At 45.9% G+C, this 17,372-nt stretch overlaps 1 protein-coding gene across 3 annotated transcripts in view; it reads right to left on the bottom strand.

Moving 5' to 3' along the window:
* The window catches only part of LOC119173901 (sodium- and chloride-dependent GABA transporter 1-like), a 57,502-nt gene that overhangs the window by 20,937 nt on the left and 19,193 nt on the right, over positions 1-17,372 (bottom strand). The window lies entirely within an intron of this gene.

The following is a 17,372-nucleotide window of genomic DNA, read 5'->3' on the forward strand; positions in this document are numbered from 1 at the left end:
TATGTGAAGCTAGCGAAACGGCAGCGAGCGCGCTATGAGCGTAGCATGTAGTCACGTTTTACATGACACGCATATGATGATTATCATGTTAGGGCATGTCATTTACCTTCGTCGCCCGTTCGCGTCACATAATACCAAATTCTGTATATGTGAAGCTAGCGAAACGGCAGCGAGCGCATCATGAGCGTAGCATGTAGTCACGTTTTACATGACACGCATATGATGATTATCATGTTAGGGCATGTCATTTACCTTCGTCGCCCGTTCGCGTCACATAATACCAAATTCTGTATATGTGAAGCTAGCGAAACGGCAGCGAGCGCGCTATGAGCGTAGCATGTAGTCACGTTTTACATGACACGCATATTATGATTATCATGTTAGGGCATGTCATTTACCTTCGTCGCCCGTTCGCTTCACATAATACCAAATTCTGTATATGTGAAGCTAGCGAAACGGCAGCGAGCGCATCATGAGCGTGGCATGTAGTCATGTTGTTTCATGACACGCATATTATGATTTTTATCTTAGGGCATCTCATTTACCTTCATCGCCCGTTCGCGTCACATAATACCAAATTTGGTATGTGTGAAGCTAGCGAAACGGCCGCGAGCACGTCATGAGTGTGGCATGTAGTAATCACTCATGACTTACATGACATGCATGACATGATTTCCATGTTAGGGTTTGTCACTTTTGTTTGCCATGCAGTCATGACATACTATACCAGTTTTGAAAAACGTAATCTAAACGAAATCATCGCAAGGGCAGCAAGACCATAAAATGTAAATAATGACATTCATGACATACATGTCGTGGTTTTTATGTTATGACTACTCAATTATGCTCGTCGTACAGTCATGTTTTCGCATACGAATTTCGGTATCGATACCAATATCGAAACGGCCAGGAGAGCTAAAAGACAGACAGACAGACAGACAGACAGACAGACAGACAGACAGACAGACAGACAGATAGATAGATAGATAGATAGATAGATAGATAGATAGATAGATAGATAGATAGATAGATAGATAGATACGCTTAAGGTCACCAAAGTTCGCTAAGAAACGCTTCGCATTTAAAAGCATGGTTTGCATTCTCATCACGCAACTCGAGGTAAGGAACTAATCATAACCTAACTAAAATGCGTAAACATGTAATTTCCAGTATATGTCAGCGCATGAATGTCAAAAATAGAGTGCCGCTAATGCACGAAAAATGAAGCGGCGGAACACGAAAGTGGAGCACGTTGTTTTCAGCAATGACGTCAGCCATAACACAACTCTATCCTCGGTGCTTGACAGCTTTGCCGCGCTGCCAGCGTCTGGAGGAGTGTTCCGACGCACCGAGAAATGTCGTTTCATCCGTTTTTTTTTTTTTTTTCACTTTCTTCTTTTTTTCCTTGCGACGATGATCGCAGTTTCTGCGTGTGCTACGTGGCGCATGAAAAAAAAAAAAAGGAAAGAGAGATAAGGCAGAGTCTAGGCCCCGGCGTCATCTCTCCTTTCGTACAGCTTCACCGGCATCTTCTACCGCCGTTGCCACGGCAACAGTGACGCGCGTGTTTGCGCTTTTGCGCCGGCCAACCACTGCGATGCCAAGGCCGCTCCCTGTCTGGAACGCCTGCCGCTTGTTTGATCCGAGTGCGCGCCTCTGCGTCTGTCTACATTCCCATCACAAGCTTTCACCGCTGGCAAACTTATCCACTTGGCGACGCATTCTAGCATCTCTGCATCAGTAATCCAATTCCTTTGTTTTATTTCTTTCTTTCTTTCTTTCTTTCTTTCTTTCTTCCTTTCTTTTTCTTTCTTCCTTTCTCTCTTTCTTTCTTTCTTTCTTTTCTCAAAACGTTTTCACGTTCGAAGCAATCAAAACAAATATGAGTGCAACCACGCAAACACACACACACACACACACACACACACACACACACACACACACACACACACACACACACACACACACACACACACACACACACACACATTCTCTCTCTCTCTCTCTCTCTCTCTCAAACCAACAGCGCTAATTAAGCACAGCGTCTGAGAACGAAATCCTGTCGTTAGGAGTATGAAGCACGCGCAAAACAAGTAAAATCGCACAGCGCTTCCAATTCTGCGTCATACGCTAATTTAACAGGAAACGCAATTGCACAGGAGCGAGGCGCGTTTAGTTGCCGCAGCAGCTGTTCGCGCCTGCTCGACCAGTGTGCCATTGAAAGGAGGGATGCGGAAACACATATTTCAAGGACGTACAGTCGTAAGGCCGAGCAGCTGTGATTGTGACAGCTTCCTCTGGGACTCGTGTAGTTTGAGCGTTAATTAAGTTTTTTTTTATCCACCCGCCACGCTGCGTTTCTTCGATTACCTCACCTCTTCCTTTCATCCAGTACTTTGCGTTACTTCTTTTTTTTTCATTCTTCTTAACGTCTTTTTTTCCCTTTCTGCCTTTCTTGCTTTAGTGCACTGCAATTAGGCAGAACTGTGGCTTTAACAGGAGCATGTGTTGGCTACCGTTTCCTTTTTTCGAAACGCAAGTGCGCCTTCCGATTCACGTGGCTTCCTTCACTGCAAAGCTCTACAGCAAAACAAAAAACACGCTTTACAGGAACAAAAATAAGGGAAGTCGCGGAAGCGGGTCCGAGGGTCGTCCTTTAGGTCACTTGAACTGTTAAGGAAAGGGCACAATTCGCAATTACTACCGCAAAACATAACAACTTCGTTAGCAGCTTCGAAAATAACGGAATTAATAAAAAATCAGCGAATGAATCAACAAAAAGAAAATGATACCGCTGTCAACCAGACGAAAGGGTGTCATGCTGTGGGAAAAATACTGTGGGGTAAACTTTATCAAGCTGTGAATGTTAACGTCGGGCCTCGACGTTTCCTCCCATCGGTATGACGCGCTTAATCAGCCACCGCGAAGCCTTCTTTTCTCGCGAATGGCATGACCTTTATTCTCCAACAAACAAGGCAGTTAGTTCGGGCGCTATATTGAACATCGTGCGCGTCCACCCCAAAGGCTCCCGTCAGCTGTACGGGAAATTCCATTTATAAGTGAAGCTATACTGGGGACAACTAACGAACTTCATGGGGAATTTCCAAGGGCAGCGGGAGAAAATAGCAAAAAGAAACGTATGTATGGAAGAAGTGGGTCAATGCACGCGGGACCACTGCGCCTCCTAGAAGGTCACCTGATTCGGTACGGGCAAGGTATTGATTGACCTGACCTGACCAAAACTTCCGCTGACCTACATTTACGTGACAGCGTTGTACGGACGCCAGGTTTGCCTCTACGGGCTGCTGGGATCGTGCCGAAACGGCACTTCACGCGCTCCTACGACAGCTGCGGGAGGAGCATCCTTCTACGAACGGAGCCGAGTATGAGTCATCGGTCAGGCGAAAGCGTTTTGGCAGACAGCTGCCGGGTTCCGGGGCCAGCGAGGAAGCGCGCCGGCGCACTTCAACGTTCGGTCACGAAGCACGTTGAAATACCCGTCGCTTCGAAAAAAAAAAAAAGCCTCTCCTGACGCGTACGTCGGAAGCCACCACGTCGGAAGAGAAATGCTGGAGAGGCTTGGCTCCGATAACGGAACCTTAACTACTTGGCGTTCTTACTGAATAATTAAATTACTTTATTTGCGGGGTTTACGCGTCAAAGACGCGCTATCATTAGAAAGCTTTAGCATACCGTACGCAAAGCTTGCGGGCTTTGCGGGAGTCACTTAACGGGAGCCCTAAAAAATGTTAGCGTACGACGCATGCGCAACGCAAAAGCAAAGCTTTGCGCACGCTGTTCTGAAAGTCTCGATTAGGAGGCGCACCGTAGTGGGGGACTCCGAATTTTTTAATTGAGACCACCTGGAGTTCTTTCACGGGCACCCATTTCTAGGAACACGAGTGTTATTCGGATTTCACCCCATGTAAATGCGGTCATCATGTTAGGAATCAAACCCATGGCCTCGAGTTTAACAGCGCGACACATTACGTGATAAACCATCAGGAAGGGGTAGCTTCTCTACTGAAATTCACAGGAAGCGCCAACAGTGATGTGATACGATAACCATTAAAGAAATTTACGAGCTTGGTGCACGTAAAAAAAAAAAAAAAACACCTCAGTCTCCGGTGGCATTCCTTTGGTCGTCAGTCTTTTTATTTCTTTTTTCTAATAATGAGCAATTGCGTTTTCGTTAAACTGAGCAACAGTTACAATGTACTACGCAATAAAAAAAGATGCCTCATTTCAATTTTTTTACAACGCTTTTCTCATGTTCGCCTTCTTTTCTGCCGTTCAAACACAATTGACAGCTCACGCTTGTGGCGTCGTCTTCGTTCAGTGTATCTTTTTCTAACCTAGCGTACCTTGTAACTGCAGTGTACACTTCAACGAACATGCGGAAACAACGAGCTCAATACCTCACGCTGCTGCGAAATTGCAACAAGACATGAGAATGGTGAGTGAGACAGAGAGAGAAAGAACGCCTGCAATGCCTTCAGCTTGGATGAGAACAGCAATGTACAGTGACAACTTCAATTGAAAGCTTTGATTTATTCGATGCTAGATTACTAACTAACACCGACAGCACTAGCTTCACCCATAATAATAACTTCCTTTTACCCAAATGTAACACCAACTATGACAAAATGACTTCCTCCTTCGCGGTGATTAAATTTTGGAATTATTTACCGTACTCAGTAAAATCATTGCCATCTTTTCGTACATTCAAACATTAACATAAAATTTCATATTGTATAACTAGGCCGACAACAATAATATTGCCACGTTCCTTTACTCAAGTTTTGTTATCACCCCGTTACACTATACGTTCAGCGCAAACCATGCCTACGATATTCGAAAAGCTTCGAGGCTGTAGTATATCGTTTCGTTAAGACTACGCCCACTTCGTGAACATTTCAGATTATTCGGGACCCTATACGTTGCCGCTAGCGATAACGCTAGAACATTCGATGGCAAGTGTACAAATGCCGACGCGCTTTGCCGCTTGTCAGTTGATCGACGGCCGACGCTCCGTTCGCCGCTATCAGTGCAAGTCTGCTACTGTAACCCGACTTTTCGTTTACCGGGCACAGGTTCGCCCAAATAAGCAGTTTAATCTTCAACGTACTGCCTGCTTCTTCGTCAACGTCACGACTTCGTGACAATATTTCATAATGTTAAGTGTAAGTAATTTGAAATTTTAGGCCGTGTTTTCTTCTTTGGTATGCTTAATCCACTTGTATAACTGTTTATTATGTACTTTTATTGCTTCGGCCGTGTTCTTTGTTTTTTTTTCACTTATTTGTAGTAGTTTTTTTTTGCGCTTCCTCTGTTCACTTCTACTTACATTGTGTAGTATTACATTCTGTCACAATGAAACCTTTTATTCTTATTGTTAACTGAGGGTCCCACTGCAGTCGCTTAACTTCGGAATCCTCGTATGCATATTTTAACTGTGAACTTTGTATTTTGAATGAATTAAAACTGAAGTGAACTGAATAGCGAGCTGCTGAAATGAGAGTCCCGCCGAGTGTGCGACTACAAACAGTCGGCCGAAGCGAAGTCCTGGCGAGGCACGAGCTCGAGTCTCCTCGGTCTTCTACCCAGCGACCGCGGGTTCGACACGCAGCCAAGCCCGGCACTCCACTTTCTTTTTTTTTTTTTCGCGTTCCCCTTTGGATCTCGAGGACGACGCCCGGGCAGTGTTGCTAGAGTTACGGCCACGCGGAGTTCGTCACGCGAACAGTCACTGACTGCGTGGCTCGTGCCACCACTAATTTGAAGTAGCCGTGTTTGTTCCTTCTTTCTTTCTTCTCCTTCTTCGTCTTCTTGTAACCTTTTTCTCTCACTCGTCTCCTGTTTTGCCTTTACTCATTGACACTGACACTGCGGGGCTGCCCTATGTTTAGCGTATAGCGTTCGTTGGCGTCACGCCGGCCCTGCAGCGTTACCGCGAGCTTCTGAAACGGCGCTATGTCAGAGTTCGCTTAACGGTCTCGCCAGCAACACAGTGGCGCATGCACTCTTGCACAGCCTGCGTGCCACTCGGCACGGGGGGGGTGTGCGGCCTCGATATGTCACGTGATACAGTTGCAGCTGTAACGGTGGGTACGTATTTTACGGCTGTCTGCGAGCGATGTCCTTACATAAATCCAAGTCTGTTTCGAAACTTTGTTCACTGCAATGTAATCCTCTGGCTTGAAGCAGCCCTCTTCAAGAACAATGCAAAGTTGTACAATAGGGTCAATTAAAGAGGCGCACCAGCTTCATTACCTCCGTACGACGTGGAAGCAGTCAATTTATTAGGCGGAGATGAGCTATGGAAGTAAGATAAGGTTATTTTGTATCTCATTTATTTAGTGTGAAATGACTCTCTCAATTGTTTGGGAAGTTCGTCTTTAAACAGCGCTATGACGGATGAGATAGAATTTAATTTTTGCTCCTCTCATGATTAAACTGCAGGTTAGTCTCCCGCGTTTAGCTGCCGAAGGGCTGCATAGGTGAATTATTTCACTTCAGCCATCATCATACACCATTCACAAACCAATTAAACGTATATGGGAAAAAAAGGGCGCAAGACTAGAAGATATACAGCATTACCATGTTCTGTGTTTATTTGCGGGTTTGCGTATGTGCTATATTATGTGTTATCTTTATTTCTGTTTCCTCTCTTTCCACTCTCTCTTTCAATATTCCCCAACCCGGCCCCACGTGTACTGTAGCAAACCAGTAATACTCGACTTGTTGACCTGTCTTTCTCTATACCATTTTTTCGCTCTCTCTCTTTGTTTCTTTCATGTGTGTGCGTGTGTGTGTGGGGGGAGGGGGGGGCTCCACGTAAGCAGAAGAATGATGAACAAAGAAATTAATGATGAGGAGAAGCTGGTACCATGCTGTAATTCTCGCTAACGTTTGTTATCTAAAATAAGGTTTAAAGAAAGCAATCAACCAACAGGTGGTGTCGTTATATAGCAGAGCGTGTTTCCTCTAGCCGGTTTTGAAACTGTCTGCGGTTGCTGTGGCAACAAGAGAAGTCATAAAATACCGAGACAAGTCGTTTCGAATTGCTATGGCGGTGACCGACTGCAACTGTTTCTATACGTCTGACCGAGAATTCGAGTAGGAGAATTTTCCTTGCAACCCAATTGAATCTTTCAGCGGACAGGGAAGGCGAATTCACTATAAATACAACAACACACAAGCAGCAAGGCATCTGCACCGTCTTTCATGCCACTTGCGCAACGCACACATACAAGGCCGGGTACACGGAAAAGAGAAGGGACACGTTCGCACTGGCGATTTAATGGGCCCGTTGCGCCGCTCCCGCTGGCGACCGTGGGCCTATACCTTTATCTCTGTGTACGTACACATTGTCTCAGCGAAGCAGTCTTTAAAAAACGGCGCACGCGCCAGAAATTGATACAGCAGATAAGAGAAAGAAAAGTGTGAAAAGCAAAAAAAGGGGCACCGTATCTGCATGTTAATCTGCAAATGTCGTCGAAAGACGATAGTCTTGCGTGTGGAGAGAGTGAACAAAACATTTATTTGATGTTATGCGCAAGAAAATCGGTGAATGGTATTCTGGAGGCGCTGCGTTAGAGTGAAGGCGAACGAGCACATCAAGTCACGTCACACGTGAGATACGAGCGCCATCTGGCAGTTTTCTTGGAAAACGAAGCGCGTGGCTCTGAGACGGGTGTGCGCGCCCGTCTCAGATGTGATAAGGTGTAGAACGCAAGGCAACGGGTAGGTGCCACCACCGTCTCGTCTTAGCAAAGCGTTCGAAACACTCGCCTTTTCGTGCAAGCGTTGCATGGTGAGCGCAGCGTGATAAGTGCTAGGGTCCTTAAAATTACTTATGTATGCCTTTTCTAGTAAAAGACGCACATGCAGAATGTATGGTGCCCCAGACATGCGCAATACTTTCTTTTAGATGCGGAGCATCTTATACTCGCGCCTTGTAGTGCGCCGTCCGCGCCGTCCGCGCCGTCCGCACCGCTTCTCGAACATTCGACAGCTGACGCGCGCGCATGCGCCGTCGCGCCGTCGCCCACTCTTCCACCATCTGTGCATCCCTTCCTCCTCTACACACCGCGCGCGCTTCACTCCTCCACCATCTGTGCACCCTTCCTCCTCTACACACCGCGTTCGACATCTACAATTCTCCTGATTCTCCAGTGGACGCGCATGTGGCGTCGCGCTTCGAGAACATTCAACAGCTGATAGTGCATGCGCCGTCGTGCTGTATATATACTCAAGGTCGGCGCTCGCTCGCTCAGTTGCCGCTCGTCGGTTGGTTTGTACGGCGCGTCGACGTCCAAGGTCGCGGTGAAATGAATTCCAACGAATCCACAAACACAATGATCGACGTCCCTTCGACCAGCGCCGCCCTTTCGCATACGTGTGTACGTGTTCACTCATTTAACACCCCCTCCTACAACCACGTTAACCAATTTAGCCATCGACCCAAGTAAGTCGCAATTTAACACCCCATTTCACAACCACGTTAACCAATTTAGCCATCGACCCAAGTAAGTCGCACTTTAACACCCCGTTAACCAATTATATGGTCCGCATCCTCCTCAGTGTTCCCCCGAGGGAAGCTGCGGGCAATTTTTTTAATTGACAATTGCACAAGTGTGAACGCTAAAGCTTGAGCAACATTGGTGGGCGCTGCGGATGGTGTCAGCCGTTTCAAGTACCCAGTGTCATTAAGAGTGGACAAACAGACAAATGTACAGAAAGACAGACAGACAGACCAAAATTTTTGCGTTGAAAGTCCCCAAGAAAGACTATCGTCTTCAAAAGAGCCTCAACGGCGCCGTCCCATGCAATGGCGTCTTCTTTTGTCTGGCACGAAGCGGCGCGATACGGTTCCGTTTTCTGCACGGCGCACGGAGGGCTCCTTTCGATACCGCTATCGCAACAGCCAACTTTACTCGTTACATACTTACTCAGTGTACAGCACTCACTACCACGTGACACAATCGTGACGCAAAGATAACTGAGTGAGATGACGTTGTAAGCACGCTTTTACAATGCACGACTTTGTTCGCGTAACGCGACACATATACAAGAGGAGTTGAACGGAGGCGTACACCGCAAATAATGACGTCAAACCACTGTTGTGTGAGTTACTTTATGTATAGTGTTCTTTATCTCCCCTTGAACTTGTGCCCTCTGTGTGTAGTGCCCCGCGTGTAGTTCCTCACGATGAAGTGCCCGCTTAAAAGTGCAAACCTTTTGAGTGTTTGGTTTTGGGACGTTAAACCCCACATATCAATCAATCAACCTTTTGAGTGTTTACCATAACAAGTAGTCCCCATAGTGGGGCGCTCGAACCCGGGACCATCACCAGACGGGGCACGAGTCTTATACCAAGGGCGGTAACCGGGTGGCCCTTAGATAGTATAAAAAATGGCAGCATATCCACGGAGTGAATGATGGATATTGGGGCGAAGCATCCGTCCGTCCATTCGTTCTTGCTTCCGTCCATCCATGCGTGCGTCTGTGTGGCCGCCCGTGCGTCCATCCGCCCGTCTGTGCGTGCGTCTGTTCGTGCGTCCGCACGTTCATCTGTGCGTCCGTCCCTGCTTTCGTTCATGCATCCACTCCTGCGTCCGTCCATGCGTCCATCCGTCCGTGCAGCCATCTGTGCGTCCGTCCATGCATCTGTCTGTGTGTCCGTTCATCCACCTATTCAACACTCCAAGTACCACCATCTCGTATGTTTTCATCATATATTCCGCTTATAGAAGATGCACCGCCATCCAGCGGACATTCCAAGAACTGAACGAGAGAAGGCACACGCACACTTTCTTACGGCTTGCGCTTCGGGTCTACTTCCCACCTTCAACCACCTCGAGTTCATGGTATATACTGTATTCATGGCGCTGCGGCCCAACGCTCGCTAAACCTTTCTAAAACCTAGGAGGTTACGCCAAGCGAGAGTATAACGTAGCAACCCTTTCTTGTTTTCTGTGCGTTGTTGAACAAAAAAAAATTCGCAGCGTGCGCGTTAACTAAAAGCCGAATTCTCCTGTCTCTCATTCCCCCTTAGCAGCCATTGGCATGTACATTGAGCACTATATTTTATTGTTCAACAACGCACAGATGAAATCTCTCACCGGCACCACTTTGGAGGTCAAAATGTGATACTTATTACACACTACTACAACGGCTACGAGGGACGAACAGGTGCCGCTATAAAGAGCTTCGCCCCTAAAATGTCGAAATAGTTGCTAGATCTATTCGCAGAAATATATATTTATAAGAGAGCGTTCACATGCGCCTCGCTTTCATCGCCCTTGGATAACACAACGCGAACGTGTAACTTTATCTCATGGGCGATGTCAGCGTGTTTTCGAAGTTACAGACGGTAGACAAGCTAGCTCACGTGTACCGTCGAAATTGCTTCAAACCGCTGAACATAACAACGACCTTCGGAATCTCGCCCCCATCTGAATCAATTTTGTGGCGTTTTCCTTCGCATTCCTGTCCATCCTCGAGGCGAAAGGGGGCCCGCGCTGTCAAGAGCTTCAAATATTTACCTCATTCATTCTGCTATACACAACCATATGGAAATAAAAGCGCCAAATGTGCCAAATAAAAACGATAAAACAAAAAAAAAATGGAGATTGTTTTGCCATGACATGAAGTATTGCTGGGGTGGCTATATTTTCCACTGTTCAAGGGCTAGAAACAACAGAATTCCTTGCTCCGTAAGTTATGCTTCACTTTTCAGTAAACATACGAGATAAACACCTTCATAAAGCGTTTCATTACTGATATTTTACTTTTGTTTTTATTTTGTGCCAGCTAGCTGAGTCTGTTAACGGCCGTCAGAAAATAGATAAACGCCCGCGTTCGGGCATTGCGCTTAACCGTAGCAAAACAGCGCCCCATTACTAGGCATATTTTATCTTTTTCTGATCCCCGATGTTTTCCCGTATGGTATACGCCACTCAGCTGTGGCTTGCCGCTAATAGAAAATAAAGCAGAGTCGACTTTCGTTATGGTGGAGCCTTTCGGTAGCCGTTTCACTTCTCTCGACAAAAGGAAAGCGCCAAGGCAGCACTGCTCAGATACGACGGAGGGGAAAGAGAGGGAGAATTAAAAAAAACAATAATGGCATTCTCTCTAGTCCCATTTGCCAATTATTTAATCTAGCGTTTGCTACCAGTTCGCATCCCGATATATTGAAAACAGCCTAAGCCATTTCTTTGTACAAATATGGGGACTCGAATCAGCCAGACAATTCGTTCTGAATGTCATAAACACTGTTTAAAAAAAACTCATTTCCAAGTGATCACAAAAATTCCCAAACGAAAACAATGTAATTTGTCCTCAGCAACATGGCTTTGTACCAAATAGATCGACATCTACTGCAGTATTAACACTCTCCCAAATAATAAATTCAGCGCTTCACGAAAATAAGTTAGTTATCAGAATATTTTTAGATATTAAGAAAGCGTTTGGTACCGTTTGTCACTCCATATCACTGCAAGGACTGAAAAGTTACGGTATCACCAACAATTCCATTGAACTTTTTTTTTCCAGTGCCCCGCCACGGTGGTCTAGTGGCTATAACGTACTCGGCTGCTGAACCGCAGGTCACGGGATCGAATCCGGGCTGCGGCTGCTGCATTTCCGATGGAGGCGAAAATGTTGTAGGCCCATCGGCTCAGATTAGGGTGCACGTTAAAGAACCTCGAAATTTCCGGAGCCCTCCACTACGGCGTCTCTCATAATCATATGGTGGTTTTGCGACGTTAAACTCCACAATTCAATGATCAATCTTTTTTTTTTCAGCTATTTATCCCCACGGAAACAAAGGGTTGTAATGGGCGACTATTAATCAACATTCAGCACAGTCACTAGTGAAGTCCCGCAAGGATCAGTGCTGGAACCAGTGTTATTTGCAATATACATTATTAACCTCCCTGACGCTCTACACAACTTTAACGCGCTAATGTACGCGGATGACACAGCTTTATTATTTACAGGTGACACACTCTTAGCACTGCTAATATAAGTGATGGATGATTTAGTAAGCATTTCCTCATGCTTTGCTCAAAACAAACTCTAATTAGCAATAAAACTAAATATGTAGTCTTTCGCTCGAGGAGAAATAATGGTGATACGAGTCGCATATGTATTAGCGTAAACAATAACCCTGTACAAGAACGTAACACATTTAAATATCTGGGCGTCATTTTCAACCAACATACACATTGATAAGTGCATATTCAGAGCGTGTGCAGGAAGGTCGCGAGCGGATGTTATCACCTCATTAAAGCAAGGCTATTTTCCCGGTGAAATACTCAAATCTCTATATTATGCGTTTTGTCATAGTCATATCAATTATTGTTTAGAATCATGGGGTGTAACTTACAAAACATACCTACAACCTTTACAAAAATTACAAAAGAGGGCACTAAAAATAATTAACCCTAACAGTAGCAATTATAGAATTCACGACATTTCCCAGACACAGCAAAGTGTTATCGCTTGCAGCTCTGTGTAATCAGTTAATAGGATTATGTGCACTGATTTTCCCATTTCTCGTAACGTGTTCTTTTTTTCCGACGCGCAGTACAAGACACGCACTGAAAGGCAATCTGAATTTACTAAAATGTAATAATGTATACGGTGAAAGGGTGATTGAATTCAATGGAACTAAAGTCTGAAATATTCTACTTTTAAAGGTTAAAACCGTACGTAACTTTAAGCATTGTAGTAAATTCTTTTTTTCTTACAAATCAGGACCTTTAACCTTCGTAAAAGTTATTGTTCATTTGTCTGTTAAGATATGTAATTGTAAACCTATGTGTAAACAACTGCACCGACCTATATGTATATTATCAACGCTAGACCGGATACTAGCCTCCCCAAGCTATCGGTCCAGATATCTGTACATTGATCATTGTAAGAGGAAATGAAAATAAAGCACTTGCAAACAAAAAACAACGACTAGAGGTTTAGTAGTCACATGAGCTTATGATAAGGCCAAGGTATTGCTTGAGTTCAGCGCGGGCCATGAAAGAAAACGGCGCATTGAGATAAGCTTCCACGGATATTGCGGCGCACAGCGACTGCAAAAGCTTATCTGAAAACGTATCTGAACTTGGTTCAAGGTTGCTCAAACGTCTGTCCTTCTACCTATAGTAACGTTGCATCTGTTATAATCGGGATATGTGGAAGGGAAAGCGAAACTGAAGGGCTAGACAGCTAGATGTGTGGGTAAAAATAAAAGATAGCTAATCATAAAAGCGCCTGAAGGGCTACCGAATCACTGAAGGACCAAGAAAATATAAGGCAGCATCCGTCTCGACTTCCGGCGCCAACAAAAAAGTATGTGATAGTGAGCGATAACAAAAGCTCCATAGGTGCTCGATACACGCACAGCGTCCAATAAAACTGGCTAAGAGAACGCGCCGTTGACCTTAGAAGGCTGTGAAAGAGAGACAAGTTTAGTAGAGGGAAATAAACTCTTTTTACAACCAACGTTATTGCAGTCGCACAAGTTAGCAGTTTTTTTTTTTTCAACTTCCGCTGACCCAGCGTGACAAATGAGTGGATGGACGCGATCGGACATGAGCAGCACACACGACGTGTGTAGAAAAAGCGGGCAACGATTTATATTAATAGGTACTCTAGTATGGAAGCCCCTCACGTCACAGGCACCTTTTTCATTTCCGGGATGTCAAATACATTATACAACAATAGCTATGAGGCTTTGTTTACGGACATCACACAACGCGGGCCTTCGCGATGCTAACAACAACGTCTAAAACTAGAACTATGCAGAGCACAGAACTCGGAAGAGGCTAGATCGTCAACTTATTGAAAAGACTAGATTTGCCTTACGCCATTTGGTGCTAATGCCCGACAGATGCATTCGCCACATCTTGATATTAATTTAAGCCATTAATAATCTCTGTTGGCTGGCCAGGGGGCCCACGATGCGGTTGTCGGGCTTTACCTGACTGTCCCAACGTGGGAGCGGCCCGCTACGCGTTGTCATGTACCTCAGGACTTGTATTAAAGTTTCGCAGCCATTCATTATTAATCACTTAAACACGACAGCAAGAGATTGAGTGCCAGCGACTTGGGTATTACAGCGAGCTGTATGATAGATAGTCAATGTAAGATTGGAGTACCTGGGCGACAAACTTTTTACAGAAGAGAAGACCTCGGAATAGCAGCCTCGAGCGCCAGCTGTGTGAAACGCTACAAAACCCCTGCTGCGCTTACGGTGACGCAGCATCTTACGCGTGCGCTTGTATCAAATTGGCCGATTCACTTCGCTTTGCTTGTTTGCGTTGTGCCCGTTCTTCTCTCTTCCCTGTCATGCACTATTCTCATTTCCTTTCTCCAGTGTAGGGCAGCAAACCACGGTCCAGCTTCGCTAACCTCTCTGCCTTTAAAAAGCAGAACAAACGATGAAGATGCAAGAAGGCAAACTAGACCAGCGCTGCACACAATGATGATGATGATGATGATCCTTGATACTCTGGCGCACATCCACAAAGGGGGATTGGCCAAGAACCGGATCTTAACTAAAAGGCTAATGGTTTTTCAAACAAAACGTAATTTTGGAAGAAGGAACAGGACTGCACGTGCTCGCGTCCTTGTCTTTATCGCTACTCGTTCAAGCGGGAAGCCCTGCGAACTAGCTTAAATTTCATTCCTTGTAACCTTTCTCATATGACACCTCTCGGCCTTCATCCATGTACATTAACGGAAGCTACCCGAATAAAGTAGTCCATTTCAATTCCAGGAAGAACGTCGCTCCGTAGAAGGACGTTCGTATCGATAGAGCACCGGGACCACTCATAGACGCCGCTTATGTTCCGTATGCCTTCCCAGGTGTAAGGAAGTCGTGGCACGCCTCGTGAGAACGAGACGCGATAACTAACATCCACGTGTGGGGGTCTTCTGCCTTTCTCTCTCCCTTCCTCTCCGGTCGGTCTGAGAAAGCCTCGCCCACGGTTTCTCCTCAGGGGATGAGCGTTCGATAGGCAGTGCGGGTCACGCGGGGATTTTCCACCGACCGTCTACCGCGGTAAACGTTCCTATTGATCGCGCGGTATGGGGGTCCTGCGGCCACGGCGGGGGTGGAGGGGGCCGGCGGGCAACCCGTCAGCGTTACTGCTCCCACATTCTCTCACCGCTCGTGTCGACCTTGCATGCTTTGCATAAAAGCATCGGAAGCCGCCCCTACACACACACACACACAACGCAGAGAACTAGACCAGACAGACAACTCTGCTGTTTTGCTTTTGGAGAGCACTGTCAGCGGGAGGGGCCGTGGCTAAATGTTGCGTGACTTAGGAAAATTCCTCGCACCACGAAAACACGCGAACGCTAGAAGCTTACTCCCCCCCCCCCCCCCCCCCCGCTCTTGCGAAAATAGAACCTTACGCAAAACTTCGCGAGAACACAATGTGTGTGTGGAATTTTGAGCCTTCGACGACCAACCACACGTGTGAGCGTCACTTCGCAGCCCAATGACGTCAGAGACAGGGTTACTGACGATGTTACATCGAGCGCTGGAAAGCGCGCAGTTGAGGAACGATTCCCGAGAGAAACGTTGCCAGGGTAACCGGTGAGTTTAGTAAGGTTTGATTTCGTATAGAAGCCAGCGCAAATGGTCCACACGGCAACGAACATGACGTGACCGGTTGTACCATCTCACTGTGCGCCACGCTGCTGTCAGTGTGAAATGTGTACGGCTGCTTTTTATAAAAATTTCTCGAGTGGTGCTGACTATCTAAGTTAACGTAAGCTTACAAGTACAACAGAACCGATGTCTTCTGCAAGACTGTGAGGCGTACATCGCGTGGGCCTATCTGCAAACATCAAGAGGGTTGCAGAGAAGATATTTGGGATGCCAAACAGGTCACCTTCGCTAAGTGAATCGAGAAATAAATAGATAGATAGATAGATAGATAGATAGATAGATAGATAGATAGATAGATAGATAGATAGATAGATAGATAGATAGATAGATAGATAGATAGATAGATAGGTAGATAGATAGATAGATAGATAGATAGATAGATAGATAGATAGATAGATGGATAGATGGATAGATAGATTAAAGGCACAAATATTAACCTGACGCATGTTCGGTCTGCTACCCTGCACTAGAGATAGAGATAAAGGGGTGAAAAAGAGTGATAGAATAAAAAAATTGGCCCCGTATCGGCATGTTTCACTGCAAATTTTGTCGAAAGATGTTAGTCTAGCGTCTAGAGAGAGTGAACAAAACATTTAATTGATGTTTTGCACGAGAAAATCGGTTATTCTGGAGTCGCTGCGTTAGAGTCTCGATTCGTGCAGCGAAGGCGAACGAGCGCATCGAGGAACGTTAGACACGAGCGCTATCTTTGAGAACGAAGGAAGGCGTGCTCGCCTGTCTCGAAGGCGATAAGGTGTAGAACGCAAAGCGACGGGCAGGTGCCACCACCGTGTCGTCTTAGCAAAGCGCTGGGAACACTTGCCTTTTTGAGCATCGCGTTGCATTCTCAGCGCAGCGTAATAAATGCTACGGTCCTTAGAATGACTTATGTATGCCTTCTCTAGCATAATTGATTGATTTGTGGGGTTTAACGTCCCAAAACCACCATTTGATTATGAGAGACGCCGTAGTGGAGGGCTCCGGAAATTTTGACCACCTGGGGTTCTTTAACGTGCACCCAAATCTGAGTACACGGGCCTACAACATTTCCGCCTCCATCGGAAATGCAGCCGCCGCAGCCGGGAATCGAACCCGCGACGTGCGGGTCAGCAGCCGAGTACCTTAGCCACTAGACCACCGCGGCGGGGCCTTCTCTAGCATAAAGACACACATACAAAATATTGACGTGTTCTTATGATGCCTAAGATATGCGCAATAATTGCTGTTTAATTGACAATCGCACAAGTATGAACGCTAATAAAACTTGATCAATATTGGTGGGCGCTGCGGATGGTGTTGGCCGTTTGAGGTATCGTTTGGGACTGTTTGGGGGTATCGTTACGGCAGACAAACGGACAAATGTACAGGACAGACAGACAAACAGACAGACCAAAATTTTTGCGTCGAAGTACCCCAAGAAAAGCTATCTCTCGCACCAACTATATAGACAGTCGCAGAGACCTGTAGACATTAGGCGCTTTGCCCCTCTCTTATGCAAGGTGGCAGGACACTGTAGACTCACTGTAAGGATTTATTCAGTATATACTGATGTAGCAAGGAATATAGAGTTTGCCAATGAGTTGTAACTTCTGAATTGCCCTTGTAAGAACCGCTATATTTTAGAGGCCAAGCATAGCATATGAGATTTGGATTTTCTGTACTTGCTTTCACGAATCGCCACAACACA

Source organism: Rhipicephalus microplus, chromosome 5 (assembly GCF_043290135.1).
Source record: "Rhipicephalus microplus isolate Deutch F79 chromosome 5, USDA_Rmic, whole genome shotgun sequence".
NCBI lineage: Eukaryota > Metazoa > Arthropoda > Arachnida > Ixodida > Ixodidae > Rhipicephalus > Rhipicephalus microplus.